General features: G+C 40.7%; 1 protein-coding gene and 1 long non-coding RNA gene across 6 annotated transcripts in view; both read right to left on the bottom strand.

Moving 5' to 3' along the window:
• FRMPD4 (FERM and PDZ domain containing 4) overlaps nucleotides 1-22,130 on the bottom strand; it is an 854,311-nt gene that overhangs the window by 254,388 nt on the left and 577,793 nt on the right. The gene's annotated exons all lie outside the window — the stretch shown is intronic.
• Nucleotides 73-20,181, bottom strand: LOC116582475. The gene is made up of 4 exons (XR_004282442.1): nucleotides 20,109-20,181; nucleotides 14,766-14,768; nucleotides 1,775-1,785; nucleotides 73-86 (listed from the first exon to the last, which is right to left on the bottom strand). It is a non-coding gene; the product is annotated as an uncharacterized LOC116582475 (long non-coding RNA).

The following is a 22,130-nucleotide window of genomic DNA, read 5'->3' as shown; positions in this document are numbered from 1 at the left end:
ATCCCAGGGTCCTGCGATAGAGCCCCGCGTCGGGCTCTCTGCTCGGCAGGGAGCCTGCTTCCTCCTCTATCTCTCTGCCTGCCTCTCTGCCTACTTGTGATCTCTGTCTGTCAAATAAATAAATAAAATCTTTATATTTATATATATATATATATATATATATGTTTAAATAATTCAAAGTTAAAGATTAATGAGAAAAATATTATATAAAATATAGAAGGGAATTTAGGTGAAAATCAGTCTAGATTGAAATTATCCAGGTAAACTAAAACAGTATATAAATATTGATATGTCTTTTAAAAAAGAGAAAAAGTAAAAATAAATGAAGTGATCAACTGTTAAAGCTAGAAAACGCGAAATGGAGCCAAAACAAGAAGATGGAAGGCGACAAAAGATACAATGGAAAATAAAAAACAACTGATTCCCCACAGATCAATGAATCTAATATTGGTTCTATGAAAATGTAATGAAACACACAAATATCTCCAAAGAGAGAGGGAAAAAACCCCACCAAAGTATACAAAAATAATAATATTAAAAATAAAGGGCATAACTACAGATGTTAAAGTGATTTCAGGAATCATTACAAAACACAATTACACAAATTTAAGCCAAAAAATATAAAATCAAGGACATAAATTTCTACAAAGAAAGATTTAATGGAGGAGCGAACATAAAAGCAACTAAATCAGGAATACAAATTCAGACAAAAACTCCAACTAAGCCTGGTGATTTTACAGGACAGAGACTCAACTTCTACTAAATTCATTCCTCTCTTAGAATAACTTTGCTTTTCAGCAGTCAAAAGATGTCAAACTTATCACCTTGTATCAAGAGGCTAGCATACCTTTGAAACATAACCAAAGAAAAGTAACAGAAAAAAATATTTAAAAAATTTATTTATGAATTCTGATGTAAAAATAATCATAATCAAAGTGATAAGAGAATATGGTATAATTTAATATAAATTCATAATGAAAATTTGTAATGAACAATTTAAGAAGGAATTCTCCTATGTCAACAAAAGGGTGTATACTAAAAAGGAACAGAAAAAAACCAACTCTGTAGTTATATTTAAGATGAATTACAGTGAATATCCAGATAGAGCAGAAAATCTCTCTGCCAGCATATAGCCCACACTTAGGCAACATTGTATAAGACATTCTACCAAGCAAAGTGATTTTTTAAATGAGTAAGAGGTTTGAGAATTATAAAGTACGGGACAAAATTTTCATTACCTAAGGATAACACATTAGTCAAGATAATCAATGCATAATTACGATTTATATGAGAATTGGGCAGGAGCCTAGGGACAAGATTAACCTACAACCATCAATAAGACCTCAAATGCCTCAAATACAGCATTCTAACCAGTTAGAATATGTAATAGAAAACCAAATCCTGTTTCCAGGAGCTACTAATACTATAAAATATCTTCTCATGGATCTAATGAAATCATTCCAGAAGAACCAACTATGAATAAAAGTTTAACAGGTTAACAGAAATTAAGAGACCAGAGTAGCAGGGAAGAGTAGGATAAAATCTCAGCCGAGGGCCAATTCTGCTCTTACTTTAATTGAATTTCATTCAACATCTGGAAAAGACTTACGATGGCACTTAACTAAAAGTTCCTGAAATTATGAGGCGCCTGGGTGGCTCAGTGGGTTAAGCCTCTGCCTTTGGCTCAGGTCATGATCTCAGAGTCCTGGGATCGAGCCCCGTGTCAGGCACTCTGCTTGGCAGGGAGCCTGCTTTCCCCTCTCTCTCTGCCTACCTGTCTGCCTGCTTGTGCTCTATCTCTCTGTCAAATAAATAAATAAAATCTTAAATGAATAAATAAACAAATAATAAAATTTCCTAAAATTCACATGGAGGAGGGACTATGCAAGCACAGCAAAGGCAAAGACGGTTTATAAATGCAAACTTTGTATATTAAGTTCTACATTTGTACCCCGGTTAAACCATGAATACTTGGACCTGTCGTTTTCTCAAACACCCCTTCCAACCCTGCACTGAGTAGCTGCCGTGTGCCAGTCGTACACCAAGAATGGCCAAGAGTGATTAAGATCAATTAAGTCCGGACCAAGACTCCCAAGGGAATGTGGTTTCAAAAGCAAAGTCTCAGCCAGTCAAGCTATGGCATTTCCAGTCTGACAGAAGAGGATTCAGGAAAGGGTCTATGACATGATTCAGACCCAGGAGCCTGTAGGGAAACATCCCTGGGTGCTGCTGCTGCTTCTTTTTTTTTTTTTTTAAGATTTTATTTATATATGAGAGAGAGATAGAGAGAGAGAGAGAGAGAGAGAGACAGCAAGAGGGAACACAAGCAGAGGAGTGGGAGAGGGAGAAGCAGGCTTCCCGCAGAGCAGGGAGCCCAACGCAGGGCTCGATCCCAGGACCCCAGGATCATGACCTGAGCTGAAGGCAGACGCTTAATGACTGAGCCACCCAGGCGCCCCATCCCTGGGTGCTTCTTGAAGGAATAAAATACCCTAAGAGTTAAAGACGCCATGCATTCCCTTACTTTGATGTTCTGTAGCACGGGGAAGCAAAAGGTATGCAGCCAGCATCTTGAAATCGGCACAAGGAGGGAGCTAGGACTGAGAGGAAAGGAGTAAAGAAACACAGGGAAATAGAGTCACAGGCACCAGGTCAAGCCAACCCGGAGGCCCTCGTAACAATTTCTGGTTTTGTAAATTTACAAACTTCTCCTCCTGAAGAGGGTGAGTGTTAAGTACTCGACACAGGGTCTCCCCGGACAGCAATACTCATGGGGCCTTCAAAACACAGCTCAGTTGGTGTAAATGAGCACACAAGCAAAGAAGGAAGAGCAACAAGGAAGAGACAGGGCAGAAGAGAAGGTGGTGTAGACGAAGGCCTGTGGAGAACAGATCTTTCATGAACTTGAGGGCTTCTCTGCCAGTCAGGCCCAACAAGCATTCTGGAACGTTCTTTTTCTCCTTCCACATAAAGCTTCTCTGCTCTTGAGCCCACTTTCCATTGTCTCACAAACAAGCTTCTAAATAAATGTATGCGATCCTACTGGGAAGGTCCCCAACCACCTCCCCTACACATTCATCTTCCTCTTGAAAACCCAGCTGAGACGGTCACTCCCAGCGAGTAGCTGCCTGCCTTCCATTCAGTCTGAAATCACCAGGCTGGCAATTACAGTTCTATTTCCATGCGATCTCTTGCGCTCCTGCAAAGATCCCTTAAGATTCAAGTTTTCAAATACTTGCCTTCTTTCCAAATACATTGTAACCTACTTGAGAACAAGAGTAAGTCCAACTTTAATGTTCCCTTATACTTTGAACATACAAAGCTTCTAGAAAATATTGTTGATAGAATTGGGTTTCTGGAGTCCCACTGTTTGGAACATCTTCGTTCTCACTAGATTCTCCTTGCCACTCCATTTCTTCGAGCCGGATTTCATTTGCGGTTACCATTACCTTGCCTCTAACTTGTAGAACTTGCTCACTCCCCTTTGATCACTTAACTCGGAAGACATAACTATGAATTCTGGCTAACCTCTCCAGACTATCTCCCCAGCAGCAAGAGGCCAATTCAATCTCCACAATTTCAGACCCTGGGAAATCATTTGTACCTTGGGGCACTGTTGTGTCCAGAGAGGAGAGGAGACGGCAATCCCTGGGCTTAATCCTATTTATCTCCTTTCCAAGGCAGCAGAAACAGATTGCTTTTTACTCTGCTCTGTTCTGTGCTGCCCAGGACTTCATTTACAAAAACAAACTGAAAGATAATGAACTCCTTCCTTGCTCCTGAAAGCTTAGCTAGGTGCTTGACATTTTTTTTTTTTAAACAATGACGATTATCAGAAGTCAAAAGTTCACCAATAAAACTTGCAAGAAGTCAGGATGCCTAATTATATTAATGACGCACACACTTATCTTGAAATCTCCCTTTTTGAGACATTGTTTTCACAACCCTCTGTGGCTGATTGTCAAATCACACCGCAGAAAAATGCAGTTAACTTTCTATATATGAAACTGTTAATTACCATTAGTTATTAGTTAACTTAAACCAGAGCTGATAAAGGCTGACTTAAATCGTACTTAAGCATACCAGCGCAAGTAACCACCAGGCAACTGAGGGTGTCATTAAATGAATTAAAAGACTATTTTAAATTTTCATTCACAAAATGTATCACATGTGCAAATGTGCTTTATTGACTATGTAGGGATTTGACTATATTGTTATCAAAGGGTCACAAACTTTCTATTGTGGAATGCAAAAAAACTGGAGCATGAAGCCTCATGTTAAAAGGGGGGAAAAGCTCTGTTTTTAGATGACCAATTTTTCTCACGCAGTGCTTCTCACCTGTAGGCTACTTTGCCCACTTAATCCTGTCCAGGGACATCTGTCAATAGCTGGAAGCAATTTTCATTGTTGGGAGAAAAATGGGTTGTTAACCAGCATCTGTTAAGTAAAGACTGGAAATGTTGTTCAACAGGCTACAATTCGTAGGGCAGCCAAATCAATTGCTATCCCCTCCCCGTGTTAATAGTGTCAGCTTTGAGAACTCCTACCTGGAAGGCAAGAATAAAGAAAAATCACTCTAAATGTAAAGAAAATAAGTGGAAATATATGTTCACGGTGAGGAGCTTAGTATACATGCAAGAGAATATATTTGAAGAAAAAAAAGGACTGATATACTTGTCAGTATGAAAATTGAATGGCTTTCATATCAAAACATAATACAGGGGCACCTGGGTGGCACAGTTCGTTTACAGCCTGACTCTAGGTTTCTGCTTGGATTATGATCTCATGGGTCTAGGGATTTAGACCCACGTGGGGCTCTGTAATCAGCACAGTTCTCCTTGAGACTCCCTCAGCTCGGGGCGCCTAGGTGGCTCAGTGGGTTAAAGCCTCTGCCTTCGGCTCAAGTCATGGTCTCAGTGTCCTGGGATCGAGTCCCACATTGGGCTCTCTGCTCAGCGGGGAGCCTGCTTTCTCCTCTCTCTCTCTGCCTGCCTCTCTGCCTACTTGTGATCTCTGTCTGTCAAATAAATAAATAAAATCCTTAAAAAAAAAAAAGACTCCCTCAGCTCCTGCCTACCTGTGCACCTGTGCATGCTCTCTCTCTAAAATAAAGAAATAAATCTAAAGAAAGAAAGAAAGAAAGAAGATACAAAAATCTGTGACAAACTGGGATAAGCTAATGGTACCAAATATTGGCAATACAGAATGGAGTCCATAATATAAAAAGAATGCTTACAAATCAATATTAAAAAAGGCTACCACCCCCCAACTAAAAACAATCATCGTGAAATGAACTTTGATTCACAAGACAACAAAATATGAATATATGATAAATACATGAAAACAAGTCAGTCTCAGTGGGGACCAAATTGAATTTATCAAGCTAGAAAACCCTACAAAGATAATACTACATACTTCTGACTATGGAAATGTAAGTGAGATAGATAATAGATCAAGAACATATAATTTAGCATAGCACAGTTTGCTAATCGGGCTCACGAATTTTTAATATGGACAAAGCATTAAACTCTGAAGTATCATTTCAAAGAAATTACTAAGAGAGAATAAGGAAATATAGGTTAATAATTTCTAATGATTGGCAGTTATAATTGATAACAGAAAACAAAAAATGTATCTCCAAAAGTCAGGTAAGGAAATGATGCTACTTCTTAACATAAGGGGACAGGAGATGTGAGATGGGGGAAAAAAGGGAAAACTCCTATAAGACACTATTCGGGAAAGGCTAGTTGAATTAGTATCCTTAAAATAATCAAGTTAAATGTCAACGGATACTCAGTGTGTGAATGAACAACAAAAAGGTTAAGCATATTATCTCAAGATTCATAGATAACAGATATCGGAATGAAAGACATACCTCTAACTAGTTTGGGAACAAGAGAATTTTCAATGAGGAATTTGTTCCTGTGAAGATTCAGGTATAAAACTATAGTAGATGGAAGAACTGAAGTTCTCCATGGCTAAGGCTTGGAATGCCAAAGAGGATTAGTATGGGGGGCTGGGGGGAAAGAGATCCAAGAAGTTATTAGTGAGTATCAATTTGTTTCAGAAGAAGGATGCAGTGCTGTAGGGTAAACATTGAGAAAAATTATACTAACATTAATCTCAAAAAACTCCTTTATTTTGGGACACTCAGGTGGCTCAGATGATTAAGTGTCTGCCTTCGGCTCAGGTCATGATCCCAGGGTCCTGGGACGGAGCATCGGGCTCCCTTCTCAAGGGGAGTCTGTTTCTCCCTCTCCCACCCATCTCCTTGTGTTCCATCTCTTGCTGGCTCTCTCTCTCTCTCTCTCTCTCTGTCAAATAAATAAATAAAATCTTTAAAACAAAAACACAAAAAACCCCCACTTCCTTTATTTTATAAAATGCAACATTCAACAAACATCCGTTGGATTTCCCTACATTCCCGGAGCCATAGAGACTTACCAGTGGGCATTTAACAGGCAAACTGGCAGCGCGGCTCCACAAGTTTATATTTTGGTTTCTGGAGGTGAAGAGTTAAAACAATTAATAATATAAGGCATGTAGTTGGTATGCTTCTAAGATGGCCACCAATAACCTTTACCTCCAACGTGATTATAGTCCATGTCCTTGGGAAATCCACAATCCAAGTGTGTGGACAAGACTAGAGACTTTCTTATGATAGAATTTAATGAAAGCGTTAGGATTTTACTTTTGAGATGAGCTTTTAAGAAAATTACAGCCTCGGGGTGTCTGGGTGGCTCAATGGGTTGAAGCCTCTGCCTTCGGCTCGGGTCATGATCTCAGGGTCCTGGGATCGAGCCCCACATCAGGTTCTCGGCTCGGCAGGGAGTCTGCGTGCCCCCCCCCCCCCCGCCTCTCTGCCTACTTGTGATCTCTCTGTGTGTGTCAAATAAATAAATAAAATCTTAAAAAAAAAAACCAGAAAAGAAAAGAAAATTACAGACTCCATCACACTGACAGTCTCTCAGTGTTGCAACCTGGCTCACATTGATGACGTCCCCCGCCACGTTGTGGGCTGTGCTACAGGGAATCTGAGGGAGCAACTTAAGGTAGCCTCTGGCACACAGGCTGAGGAACTAAAAACCATCATTTGAATAAGGTGAAGGAACTGAATTCTACCAAGAGCACAGGAGATGATCAAGGAAGAAAAATTGTTCCAATTAAACGCTGGGATGCCTATGGCCATGGCTGAAACCCAGACGGCAGCCTTGTGAGGGACCCTTAGCGAGAGAGCAAAGTCAGGCAATGCCCAAATCCTATCCAACAGAAATTGTGTAAGAATAAATATTGGTTGTTCTCAAGTACAAGAGTTTAGGATGAGTCCTTATATAATAATGGATCACTAAGGCAGAATACTTGGGGGGGTTCACTACAACAGATAAAGATAAAGAGTTTAAGAGATGCTTAAGAGGAACTGGTCTCCGGTTTGTTCAGAAGAGATCAGTGACGGACTCTGAGGAAACACTTCAGTGCAGAGCTGAAAACAGTGTAGCTTTAGGTCATGGTCAAATCTCAAGGAAGTGCTTTCTAGAAAAAGGGAACAGGTTCACAAGTCCGAGTTAGACATAGGCTTCAATGTCCAGTTCTGACAAAGACCAATCTAAATTAAATTTAGAACCCTGAGTTAAGGAGTACAGAGAGGGGGCTGCCAGCGTTGCCCCTCCCTGTTCTCCCCACAAGGGGACCTTGTGCCTGTTAGGTCTTTCTTATCTTGAGGTAAACATTCTTTTTTTTTTTTTTTTAAGACTTTATTTATTTATTTGGCAGAGAGAGAGAGAGAGAGAGATAGAAGGAGGATATGCACAAGCAGGGGAAGGGGCAGAGTGAGAGGGAGAAGCAGGCTCCCCACTGAGCTCGGAGACAGACTTGGGACTCGATCCCTGGACCCTGGGATCCCGACCTGAGCCAGAGGCAGATGCTTAAATGACTGAGCCAACCAAGCATCCCATAAACAGACACTCTTTTTCAAAATTTGAATGCTCAGTAAGAAGAAAATGTCACACCAGATAAGGGACCAAAGGTATTATTTTTCTGTGCTTCAAATGATGTACTATGAATAAGAATAAATGAAAATGCTTTCTTCCAAGAAAGAAATTTAGCACAAGAGGCAAATGTAACATAAAGCCAAAAGTTTTGATCATGTGGTTTGTTAGGGATGATCTTTGGTACAACAATCAGGGATTGCCACTCTTCGGTGTGCTAAAACTTAATAACCACTTCAAAAGGACCAAAGGGCCCCCTACTCCAGATTCTGAACAGACCTTGGAGATAACACAAATCTCCATGGAATGGAAGTAAATGGAAAATTCCAACCATTCCTATTTACCTACTAGGTTCCCTGTATGCTGTTTTAAATATCAAAGCAAGGGGCTCAGGGGTGGCTCAGTGGGTTAAGCCTCAGCTCAGGTCAGGATCCCAGGGAACCCAAGTCTGTCTCCGAGCTCAGTGGGGAGCCTGCTTCCCCCTCTCTCTCTGCCTGCCTACTTGTGGTCTCACTCTCTCTTTGTGAAATAAATAAATAAAATCTTTAAAAAAATATAGCAAAGCAAACTCATGTTACCAGTTTTATTAGGTATGTGTAAACATTGGGACTCTCCCCTAGTATACATTAAGTAGTCAATAAGTGCTTGATGGATCATAATCTAAATCTCACATGAACAGATTCGCATTTATGGTGTTATTTAAGAACTTGTTGAGAGTAACAAGATTACCTTTTCCCTCATTATGGAAGCTCAGTCATCAGAAATCCCACTTCTGTCCTTTTACACTGGTGTCATGAACCACTATATATTCAGATGGGATGCATTGTATTTTGCTTGTAAATTAGGGCTTTTTTTCACCCCAGAACTCCTTCGGAACAGAGAACATATCTTATTTCTATATGCATACCGAAAGCCCCAAACTTGCTTGACTCATAATAGTTTTCAATAAATGTTTGCATAAATGAATGAATAAATGGATTGAAGATATGTTCCTAAAAGCCAAAATTGAAAGCTATGTCTCTCTTAAATATAATATTTAAGATGCAATTTGATTTGTAAGTCAAGGATAAGAATGAATTTCTATGTGCAATTTGAATATAAATACTCTTCTGAACCCTGAATGTTATGGAAATATTGTTCTGGAAAACTAACAGCAGCAGTTAAATGCTTCAGAGAATGTTTTTCATCTAAAGCAGACTGCAATAATGCCGTTTTTCCCCCCGAAAGACAGAGCTATGTCTATCTGAGAGATGTGAGAAAATAATGTTTAAAATGCTTAACAATTTAAAGATCAAAAAGAAAGGATGAGGGCACCTGGGTGGCTCAGTCGGTCAAGCATCTGCCTTTGGCTCAGGTGATGATTTTGAGGTCCTGGGATCAAGCCCCATATGTGGGGGGGGGGGTTGTGTTCAGCCGGAGCCTGTTTCTCCCTTTCCCTCTGCTCTGCCGTCCACTTGTGCTCTCTGTCTCTCAGATAAATAAATAAAATCTTTTTTTTTTTAAAGGAAAGGATGAGTAAAAAACAATTAGAGATGAAACAAAACTAAGAAAAAACAAACGTGAAACTCGGACGGTTAATTCACTCATCAGATGGACGATCGAACAACAACTTCTCCCCATTCTCATAATCTCATTTCCCCATTTAGAACATTTAGAACATCCATCTCCAACTCCTGCTGAAGCAGACGTTGGGATCAGAACAGACCAATCCAGGCAATAAGATCGTGGTGGTCTTCGTCTTTTAGTTATCATCCTAAATCATGCTAAAGTTATCATCCTAAAGTATAGTATAAATATATATCCTAAATATATTTAGGATATGAAAATATCCTAAAGTAACAGCCTTCATCCATGCATTGAAAATATATGAAATGAGTACCTCCTATAAGCAAGGAACTGTGTAGTCACCAAAGATTTGCAGATAAATCAATGAGATGATGTGTCTCCCTCCAGCAGTTCTGGAGACCGATGTGTAAACCAGCCATGGGATTGAAGAGAAGACAAGACTAACCTCAACGAGTTAACACCATTCAAGACAAGAAACAAAGATGTAGATCTTCTCATGAAAGTCACATTTAGTACCTGTTTTCCTTGAGCTCTGACAGTGAATGGCAACTGTGGAGAATGGTAAATGGTTTCATAAGGAAAGACCACGGAATTCATTAGGATAGAATTGAGGGAAATGAGATTATGAGAACAAACTTTAGTTTTGTTACAAATCACTCTGGTCTGGTAATGGAGCCCTGTGAGGCAGATGCTAGACAACTCTTACCAACTGGAAGCCAGGATGCACAAAATGGCATCCGACTCATATTTTCCAGATGGAAGAGGAAAGACATTACACACGGTACCTTTGACAAAACAGGGAAAATCTCACGGCAGGAACTAAATCCCAAATTACAGAAATCAAACTGGAGGAAAGCATAATGAACTTGGCAGAGAGGAAAAAAATTGAAGCTAGATACTTTGGTGAAGAGTTAGAGTGCAAATAATAGAAGCAAGTGCTCTCCCTCCTCAGGACCCCCAAGAGTTTGAATAATCAGAGACACAGATTACAGTGGAAAGAAGGGTGAGGCAGCTGTCCATGAAAAGATCCCTTGATTGATGATCGATAGAAATAGCTTCATTCACCTAGGTTTGGGACCCCACTGAAGAAGCCAGCTGTCCTCAACCAATGGACAAGCCAGGAGGTTTGGCCATAGTAAAAACAGAATCCCAAGCAGAGCTGAATTTGCACTTAAACTCTCTAAGAAGTAGGAGAAGGTATTAGAGCCAAACGCCCTTTCATAGAAAAATAATGGAGGATAGGCTCCATCAGAGGGAGTAAGCCTAGGCGGAAATAACAAGGGCTTCAAAAGAAAGAGATTCAAGCAGCAGTGAAAGAAACAATGAAAATTTATAGGAAGATACAATGGAAACGTAAGACCCCACTTAAAAAGAAAGCTTCAGAGTCCGCCATAGGAAAGGCTGCCCAAGATATGTGGAGGTGAGAGGGGGAAAAATAAACACAGACCAATTATCTATCCTCCTGGACCCTAAGGAAAACTGTGCTGAGAGGTAGTTTTAGGAATTCTTATGGGCATGCGAAGACTTTTCCAGATGATTAAAAAAGAAACAAACCAAAGCAATTGTAAAAATCAAATCAGTTCTTCAAGCAAAGGAAATGTACCAGGGATACGTAGCTTAGGACAGAACAGGATTTAAATGAACATCATAATGAATCTCTCCCTGTGGATTTAACAAGAAGTAAAGATGGGTGGTTAAAATCTGTCAGAATGAAAAGCAAGAGGATAACAACTGAACCTGGATGAATAATACAGAGAGCAATTCATGCATTCCGATAAAAAAAATATACTTCTAATTCACAGAGTAAATAAGCCTTGGTAGATGACTTTGCTTCAGGGGAGGAGGGCAGAGCAGGGGATAGGAGGGAACGGACTTTGGAGTCATCTCATAAGCAATTTAGAATAACCGGCCTTCTAAGATTATTGCCAAGTAAAACTGTGATTCAAAGTAGAATAAACAGCACCTTTTACGAAACAGAGAGTGACACAAACCACACTTTTTTGGCATGGGCAACCGACACGGGCGACTGGAGACAGCACCTGGGTTGGGGGTGGCTTCAGCCAGGGGCGCGGGCAAAGCCAACGGTCTTGTCCCAGGACACCGTCGCCATCTTTCTTTGCTTTCTCCAGTTTATTCCGCACTCCGCGGCCAAATGAGACGGACCTAGGGCTTGCTTCCTTTCACTCTTGCACCAAGACATTATTGTCCTAGTGTCTCTACACCCTGTTCTCTCCCTGTCAATCAGACACTCATCTGGGACACGTAGCCGGAGGTCAATGAACTGACCTAACCCAGAAACAGTAAATATGCGCTGGCCTGCGTCTTGGTTTCAGCCCGCAACATCCTGACTGCTTGATGGTGGGCTTGTTCTGACGGGAAGGATTGAGCAAGGTGGTTACAACTGTAGGAAAAACAGGGCTCACTACAGATATAACCTGTTGTATGAAGGACAGCAAACATTCTTAAATGGGCAATGATACAGCCCCAGCAAAGGTGTTTCAAAAGCAATTCATTATCTTTACATCAAAACAAAATTCAGTACTAAGGTGTACACACCGAAGTCAGTTTCTCTATATACACATGATCATGATAGCTAATGTTTTTATTGTGCTTATAACGTGTTAGACATTGTCTTAAAGAGTTGACATACATTCGTTGAGCTAATTATCACCATCCCATATGCAATGTACTGGCTGTTATTGTGTTCATTTTCAGCGAGATGAGGCACAGAGAGGTTCTACAACGTACCTGAAGTCCCATAGCAGGTGAGAGCCAGGAGGATAACCCACTTGAAAAACACTGAACTCCACAGCTAGGAGCCCAAGCAATAGACACAAGACTGAGAGTATTTGGTTTTTAAGGGCCAAGAGGCTCTGAAATCACCCCTTTTATTTTCCTCACCTTCTGGGATTTTTGTTTCTTAGTCTTGTTTCTTCGTTTGTGGCGACGGGGACACAGATTGTTGTTCACCGGCGCCTTCACTAAGGACAACTAAAGTAGAGACACGGGAGTGGCCTACAGAAGTCTGTGAGCGAGTTAGCAACTCAGATGAAAAGCGATAAAAAGAGCAATTGCAAACAAAACTTGTCCATATTGGCTTAAATTAGGTCATTGATTTCAGGCCTCAGCCTTTGCTTTATATAATCTCGCTACAGTTTCCGTGGATAGCAGTGGCCGGCTGCCAGCAGGAGTCTCCAGAGTGAGGGGCTGGTCAAGCCTGTTCGCCCCGGGGCAGGGGAAGACTCTGGGAACACTGGCACGAAGGGTGCCCACATTGTCCACGGGCACCGAGGATGAACGAGATTCAGAAGGACTTAGCTTGTCTCCACGCTGAATGCGTCCGTGAGCCCCATTAGCAATACTTGGCCAGAAATAGGGAGCGTATCGTGGAACCAGGGGGAACCTGGTCTTTCTCAAGGGGTAGTTAAACCGACATTTATTTCTGAATAAATATGCTCAAATGACAGAGTGGCACAATACTCCTGATTTGAAAAAGAAACGAGTGAAATGTTTAATGGTTTCGTATATGTAGACATATTCTGGTGTTGAGAACATAAAAAAAAAATCCTGGTCACAAACCATAGCAAACTGTGAAAAAGGATCCAATTTCGCTGACAAACAATATACACACAGTTCTTGATTATCTAATGTGAACTGTTGGGGTAACATCCTCACACAGCCAAACAAGTAGGCAACACTATATCAAATAACAATAAACCAGGGTTTCTCACTCTTGTCACATGTGACACTGAGGTTCAAATTATTCTCTGTTGCGGGAAACTGTGCCACACATTGTGGACTATTTCACAACATCCCTGACCTTGACCCCCAGGAAGTCAGCAACCCTCACCTACCCTCAGTCCTACCCAGAGTCCCCTTGAGAGCCAAACTATCATGTCCAAGGCCTGTGATTCACCACTGTCGGGGACATAAGAATTTATCAGGTATTATCTTATCAAGAAACTATTAAATTCAGATTTTAATTTGTATTACTTTTTAGACCACAAATTATTCTCTATCTAAAATATGATGCTCACAGATTCCTTAAGCAGAGAACAGGGAGCATGGTTTAGACAGCACAGAACTCTAAGAAAACCTAAGAGAAGTGCCTTTTTACATGTAATTTTTATCTGCTTTCTATTCCATATCAGTAATGAGATGGAATAAAAATACAACTTGGGATTACTGGCCGTTTCTAAAAACTCTGAAAGTTGTTCTGCCAAAGTACACAGAAGAACATTGTGAAAGGCAAAGCTAAAACACTAAACAGAAGAACGCTGGCATTTCTTTGAGGAATGTGGTCTAACCAAATAGAAGCACGGGGGGGAGGAGGGAAATGAGCTAAGCGTAAACCTAAGCTCAGTATATATGCGTCTTCAGCCAAGAAGACAAGGTTCTAGCTGACTCGTCCTTGTTTTGTCTTTGTAAGTGATGGCGCAAGTGATTACTTAGCTAATAAGGAAAGATTTCTTTTGTTTTGAATAAAGAATTATTTATTTTTAGAGATTGGCAGCGAGAGAGTGAGAACAGGGGGAGAGGCAAAGCGAGAGGGAGAAAATCCTGAAGCGGACTCTGGGCTGAGTCTGCGGAGTCCAGCTCGGGACTCAATACCAGGACCCTGGGATCATGCCCTGAGCTGAAATCAAGAGTCGGTTGCTTAAGCAACTGAGCCAGCCAGGCGCCCTGGGAAGGACTTATTTAGAGCTGTTTAGGAATCTTTTTCAAAGAGGGACTTTACATATTCAACCTATAAAAATCTTCCTTTGCTATATTAGTTACCTTGCACTGATATAACAAAATACCCTACACTGTGAGGCTTTAGCAACAGACATTTATTTCTCAGAGTGCCGGGGCCTGCGAAGTCCAGGTTCAAGGTCTCAGTAGATTCAATACCTGGTGAGAACCATTTTCTAAGCCTTCAGAAAGCCAACGAGGCAGTTAGAGAGAGAAATCTGGTGTCTCCTGCTCTTCTTATAAAGACACTAATCCTATCCTATGTACTCAATTCCTGATCTCATCCCTACGTACTCACCTCCCCAGCATCCCCCACCAAGTCCCATCATGTTAGAGGTTAGGGCTTCAACCTCTGAATTTTGAAGAGCCAAGAACATTCAGTTTCCAACATGTGGGAAAAATTAGAACTGAGTTATGGAGAGATTTGTTCTAAGAGGAAGGCCTGTCTTTGAGAACACCAAAGCATTATATAAATAACACTGCCTTGATCCAAGACTGAGTAAATATGAAATTATAATCTTTACTTATAATTCAGGTAGCATTTGCAAATCACATGACCAGAAATGATTCGAATAAGTCAAAATTTGTTAGGAGTGTTCATATTTTCATGATGTGACAATGTAACTTTTCCCAGACAGAAAGACAGACATCAGGGGGATACACACTCACTTCTTGTGTATGCTGAGACTAAGCTGGAAACTGAACTGAACTTCAAACTTGGACTTCAACCTTACTTCTCACAATGTGATTGGTGGACTGACATTATCAGCATCACCAAGGAGCTCATAAGAACCAAAAAAATCTAAAAAAAATAAAAATAAAAAACCCCCAAACCAAAAAAATCTCAATACCTGACCAAGATATATTTAATCAGAATCTGCATTTTGACAACATAACAAGGTAATAATCACACTCACTGAAATCTGAAAAGCCCTGCTCTAGAGAATTCAATTTTATCATTTAGGATCATATTGTACAAAACCTTTTGTGCTAACCAAGGCAAATATTTTTTTCAAAATGGTCTTTTTAGAACTTCATGGAATATATGAAAAAAATTCTTTAAAGACCTTGTGATTTTCCGGGAATAATATATTGTATTGAAAATACAAGAATAGAAAACAAAATAAATGTAACTAGTAAAACGATGACTAAGCTCATCATTTATTGTGGATGTTTTCAAAGACAGGTTATTCTGATTGAATTCAACAAGGGCCATGCTTCGAGCTCTAAAAAGAACCTACTCTCTGACCAATTACTGTACCCACATTGGATACTCCCCATCACTTCTTACGGGTCACAGATTTTGGTTCTTCCCCACAAACATAGAAAAAGCTATGTTAGCACTAACAAGAAAATAAAACAGTTATTAAAAACTTTTGGCCAAAGACTAGAATGCATTTTATTTTGAAAGCTTCCCTTTGTTTCTCTCACCTAATCTTCCTTCCTTCCTTCCCCTTCCCTTCTTTCTCTCTTTTTAGCTTAAGAGTTTAAGATAACAGGTGTCATTCGTTACCAACAGCTGACCAGACTTTGTGATCTCGGCCACTGAGTGCTTTTGAAACTTCTGAGACGGGGAAATCTGGGGAAGCTTGGCAAAAGTCCCCCCACACCAACCCCAGTGGTTAACACTGCTCTTCTTTTAAAATGATAAGCCAAGGCTCAACGCACAAGATTAAAGAACATCAATAAATAGCAGGCAATTAGTTCAATAAATGAAAAACGATCTCATGTAATTAAAAAGCAATTGTAAAAATCTTTTTAAAAATGAAATAAAATTAAACTCAGCCACTGAACTGTAGACAAAGACATTTCGGGTACATTGAAGGGGTTCATTTGGCTCAGCAGCCTTTTTATTCCCCGACTCAGAGAACAATAATACTGGAACAGGAAATATGTCAAAAAGGTGGAAGATTAGAAGCTTAAAGCCCATAATCCTTGTGGTGGCAGCCAAAAACATCATTAAGGAGGAACACTCATTTATGTTTCTGTTCTCCTCCAAACCTAATCTTGCTTTTTTTTTTCCGGAGCAGAAGGAACAACAATTGGGGGTCAACGTTTGAACAGTGTTAGAGGACTGTTTCTTGGACCCAATGACCTCACTCAGAATGAGATTGTAGGAGTAGGAATTTTGAAAAAGATATTTGTCTCTTTCAAAACTGGAAAAGTCATCCTTCTGCAGAAGAATGCTGGGAACACTAGGGTGTTGGCTCTAGAGTTTGCTTTGGGAAACCTCCTGGCATTCCACAGGGAGCATGGAAGACACTCAGCTGTCAGGGAAAGCTTTGCCCTCAACATCTCAGCTCGCTGTATACAGTAACAATCTCCATAGGCCTATTGCCCTCACAAGCCTTGCAAAAAGCAGCTCTAAACAATATGTCGCATCTTTTCTATTTCCGGTCCTCTCCTGCCTTTCTACAGGGCCAAGCAAGAAGAAAATAACAAATCCCAAGGACTAGTCACTCAAGTCTGGGCAGATGATCACCTTCATGAATATTAGACGAAACCAAAGAGCAAGAATACTCATTTTAGAGAGATATGGGCGTAACGTTTTCCCACAACTATGAACGCGGATTTCCTCATTTGTTTCTCCATTATCTCTATATTACACTCCTTATGGAAGCAAAACATTTCTTTCTAGCTTACTTTGGAATCCTGGTGAATTTCTTGGTATCTCTCATTATCTTGCTCATAAGGCCGTTATTTCCTGAGTTCCGCCTCTATGCCAGGCACTGAAATAGTCACTTAATGGACTTCACCTAATTTCTTTCTTTTTTTATTTTTTTAGAGATTTTATTTATTTATTTGACAGAGAGAGACACAACGAGAGAGGGAACAGAAGCAGAGGGAGTAGGAGAGGGAGAAGTAGGCTTCCTGCTGAGCAGGGAGGCCGATGTGGGGCTCGATCCCAGAACCCTGGGATCATGACCTGAGCTGAAGGCAGATGCTTAATGACTGAGCCACCCAGGTGCCCCCCCGCAATTTACTTCTTAATGTACTTCTGAAAAATGGGAAAAAGGATTCCCATTTTTCTGAAGAAGAAAGTTGGACTGGAGGTAGTGAAGGTAATTACAATAAAAACTCCACTGAACAGGTTTTGATTTTCTTGAATATTTTATATATTTATTTGACAGAGAGCAAGAGAGCACAAACAGCAGGCGCAGCGTGGGGAGAGGGAGAAGCAGGCTCCCGCTGTGCGGGGATTGAGCCACCTAGGCGCCCCCTTCTAGGCAAGTTTTAGACACCAAAGGTGATGGCGTGTAGTCTACCCTCAGCATCCGACATGAAGTCTTTCTGGAAGACTGCCAATAAGTCTTTGTCCCACTGAAGAGAGCTGAAGAGAAAGGGCTTCACTCATTAGATAAGGAGGCAGGTCCTCCGAGGGAAACGTACCACGCAAGAGAAAAGGAGCTGGTGGTCATAAGCAGCAAACTCAAGGCCATAATCATTTATAAATTCCCAGATCAATCACCTAAAATTATAATACTGGAAGGAAATGCTTTATAAACAAACCTTAATTTCAAAGAATCAAAAAATAGTGGACATAAATGTCTTAAGTGTTTATGACTTAAAGTAAAGGAAGGTCTGCTGAGTTGCCCACAATACTGGGAATAAAATGAGAAGGGCGAGAGAATGGAAAGCAAGAAGTTGAACAAAGCGGGAACCCGAATGCCCTGGTGACATGGTCTAGCTTTAAATCAACTTAGTGTCTTCCGGGATGGACTAGAGATTATAGAGTTCTATGAGAAATACAGAAGAAAAAACCATTTTACCTCTTTTCCAAATATTTTACTTCCTCCGAAAACCCAAAGGTAGCATGGACGTAGTTTTTCCGTCAGGCGTCCTAACCTACCAGATTAACATTTATGTAGGGCTTATCTCCTGTGATGAATTGTAGAGTTTCATTTTTTCACCTCCATGATAGAACAGTTTTAAAGAAAGGCACCATATTTATATTTAGGGGTTTTATAATTTAAAGACATTTGGGGAAAGAAGAAAAACAATGGGATTGGTTTTGTGATGTGCTCATCTCAATGTTTTTACCAGATCCTCAATGACTACAAGCACCTTCCTTATGTTCCAGTTGAAGTTCTGAACCCGGTCACCATGTTGCCACCTCCGATTTCCACCCCAGCACATCAGTGTTCTTTCTTAGATCTGTCCTGTGGGTGGTAGATGAAATTATACCCATGCTGGCTTGGGGAAACCATGAATCGTGTATTTGTAAATTCTGAAATCACTGCTATTCTGTGCTCAAGGCATTTTATGATTACTTGAAAATTGAAAATCATTGAAATCACTGCACCTTTCAAGGAAAAAATAATTTTAAAAATATATGAGCATCCTCACTCGAGAAGTAGGTACTGAGAATTTCTGGTGAGATTGCAAATGCTTCCAGGATCCGAAGACAAATAAGACAAGTGAGCTTACTGGCCTCCTACAGGTCCCATCACACAAGCGATTACATCAGTGGATTGACAGATGCCATAGCAGAGCACTTAGGGCTCTACGGAGGCTCTGACAAAGGGCAGGATGTGGGCAAGGAAAGGCTCACTTGGGGAAGAAGGTCTACTCTAGAAAACAAAGGACAGAGATGGAGTTAGTGAGAACAGCATGCACTTGACGGGGAAAAGATGCAGGTGGAGGAGCCGCGTGCTCACACGGGATGAAAGAAAAGGAGGCATGCAGGACCGGAACAGGGAGAACACAACCACATCAAAGCTCTTCCGGGCAGCACGGGACGAGCTGAAGAAGATGAGAGAAGCAGCAGCTGCTGTGACTGGAGACAGATGATCAAGACTGTTGAGGAAACACTGACTGGTGACATGTGGGTCGTGGGGGGTGGTGCGGGCAGGAGACCTGTGGCACTGTGGAGACTAACTGAGGAGCCAGCTAGATCTTTGCAGGCATTCAGAGCAGAGACCATGGGGATGAGGGCAGGGCATGAATACAAATTGGAGATGGAGGGTTGGTTTTGAGGACAGAGGACCGGGGTGACCTAGACCTTGGACATTGTGAGCGATCTTGAGGGCTCAGTAAAAAAGAAATTATCAAGAATTGTTTCCAAACTTCTGGATGGAGCGACTCCATGGAAGATGGATGAAGGAAAGACAAATGAAGGAGCCGTTGTGGTGGTGACATGGTAAGTTCCATTCATGACATATTAACATGCAGGTGCCGGTGGAAGATCCAAGTATTGGTATTTCAGCAAGCTGTTCAATACTGGGGTCCAAAGAGCAGGGATAAAGGCATAAAGGTATCAAATCAAGGCTTTCATCAAACCAGAGATGGTAACTGCAAACAGTGAAGCAATGAGGATGTTCAGGGAGCATGGGAGGAAGCCAGATCCCCAAGGGTCACTTACCTTTACGAGAGGTAACAGAAAAGGAAGCACAAGGAGATAGAGGAGATGGAATGGGAGGGTCAGGAGGAACACCAAGAGCGGGCTCGGCTCCTCTCTTGACTACCTTGAGGCAATATAAAGGCACTTCCAGAAAATAGGGGTGGAAGCCACATGAGACTGGCTCACAGAGTGGAACAGAGGGGAAGAAACTGCTCCCTAAGGGTAAGCCAAGAAGAGCACTTCTCAAACGATCTGGCCTCTTGACACCTGTACGCTGCCAAACATGACTGATGACCCATCCAAAACACTTGCTTTCATGTTGTTCACATCCGTTGATTAAAATGCACTGCTGGGGCGCCTGGGGGCTCAGTCAGTTAAGTGTCCTATTCCTGGATTCAGCTCAGTTCAGGAAGTCAGGGTTGGAAGATCAAGCCCCGAGATCAGAATGGAGTCACCTTCCCTTCTCTGTCCCCAGCTCCCACTTGCTCTCGCTTGCTCCCTCTCTAGAATAAATAAGCAAATCTTAAAAAAAAAAAAAAAGAAAAGAAAAGAAAACAAAAGAAAAAGAAAAACCAAACTGCAGTGGAAGCTGAAAATGGAAAATGATACAAATATTTATTCATTAATTTAAAACAATAGTAACTCCATTAACAAGTACTATATTTTTAACAATGTAACTATATTTTCCTAAAAAAAGCATGTGGTCAGAAGAGTATCATTTCATGTTTCCAGATAGGACTCAATATACACCTTAATGAATGAAAATGGGTTTCCCCCATTCCTCTCTACTCCTGGATGCAATTTGTAGCAATATTATAACAAACAGGACATAAGACAGAAAGTCTGCCTTCCCTTCAAACAGGAGAAAAAACTAACTTCCCATTCATTGTAACGAGGGCAAGGAGGCAATTTTGGGTGTGGATTTAAGTAAAAGAACAGGTTTTGAGGCAGGAGAATGAGGGACTTTTCAAACAGTAGGTCGTACTTTCCCAAATATAGGATCATGATGCAGTGAAATGAGAGAACAAAAATTTGAAAAGTGTAGAGAATATCTAAGTAGAAATACTCAAGTGACCCTTTCTTCTCATAAAACCCACAGGATGAGATCTCCTCTGAAAAACGCACATGAAATACCACAAAAGGTATTTGCATTCATTGAGAAATTTGAGAGCCATCTGGAAAACTAAAATTCATGACAAAAGGTTTTAAAAGAAACAATGCAAGCAATGCAACATCACTAGCCCTTCTGGAGAAAGGTCGAGAACGTGGTGGCTGTTTTCAGCTTTTTGTAGACTAGCAACATGGTATTATCGGGCAATAGAACAGGAGAGTAACATGATGATGTCTGACGTAATACCATTGTTCTTCTGCGCATATCTCAACCACGTCACATAGAAACAAATGTTGTTTATAAATAGAAACACTGATGGAAGCTCAAATCCAATAGGCATCAGTTAGACTAGAAACATCCCAGAGTCAACCAACCTCTGCTCTTCTCTGCACCCGTGAAATTCCAAAAACCCTCTCCAGAACAATGATAAGAGAATCAGTCAATGACTAAGATGGCAGCCAGTGCAAGGGCACATGAAACCATCCCCTCAAACGTCACTGAAGTGCCTTTAACTTCTGGAACATGTTGTTCCATTAGAGGCTCTTAACCTTTCCTAGGACACAAGCTCCTTTCCTGGTCTGCTGGAGCTTCAGACTCCACAAAACAGTGTTGTAAAGGCATAAAATAAAATAATTAGAACTGGAATTTAAAACTGATTTTATAATATAGAAAAATGCATGTGTCAGTTACCACCTTCCATAGAGAGATCTAGCACTATTTTTACGACCTAGTTGTGTCACAAATATCCAGTGTGAGGGGGACTGCTAGCAACATAAACAGTAGTTTACAGCCTAATGGGAAGGCAAACCTATAAAGAGATAAATTGAATAGATTGAAGAAATATTAAGGTAGGGCACGCACTCGAGGAATTCGATACAGAGGAGGGTCTCTTAGTTTCCAGGAGGAGATGCTATCTGAGCTGAGCCCTTAGGTCATGAAGATTTTATCCTTATCTATAAATTAAGCAAACAAATTTTCAATTAAGTAAGGGTAGTCTCTGGATGACTATGGGAAGAGATTATGCAAAAATGAGATGAAACCTCAAAAGCTTTTTAGCAGGGTTTCAAAAACAAAGGATTTTAAACAAAGATGGAAAAAATATATGATATTAGCAACTTCTTTTGTAAAGGGGCTCAAGCCTCTAGATCTACTTCCCATGGCCCTAGAGCAAGTATCAGGTGGAAAAAGCCAGATACCTTTTAATTATTTCCTTTGCCCATAAAGCAAAAAAACAAAAAACAAAAAACAAATAAAAAACGAAAAAAAAAACCCAAAAACCAAAACCCCAACTCCCCAACTATTATTGAATGTCTCATCTCCAAAGAGGCAAAAAGGGTGAACAAAGGAGTCATAAGACACCAATTAAAAGATCCTCTCACCACATGAATTTTTT

This window comes from Mustela erminea, chromosome X, assembly GCF_009829155.1.
Source record: "Mustela erminea isolate mMusErm1 chromosome X, mMusErm1.Pri, whole genome shotgun sequence".
Taxonomy (NCBI): Eukaryota; Metazoa; Chordata; class Mammalia; order Carnivora; family Mustelidae; genus Mustela; species Mustela erminea.
The sequence above is the reverse complement of the archived record's forward strand: the minus strand, read 5'-3'. Positions and strand labels throughout refer to the sequence as shown.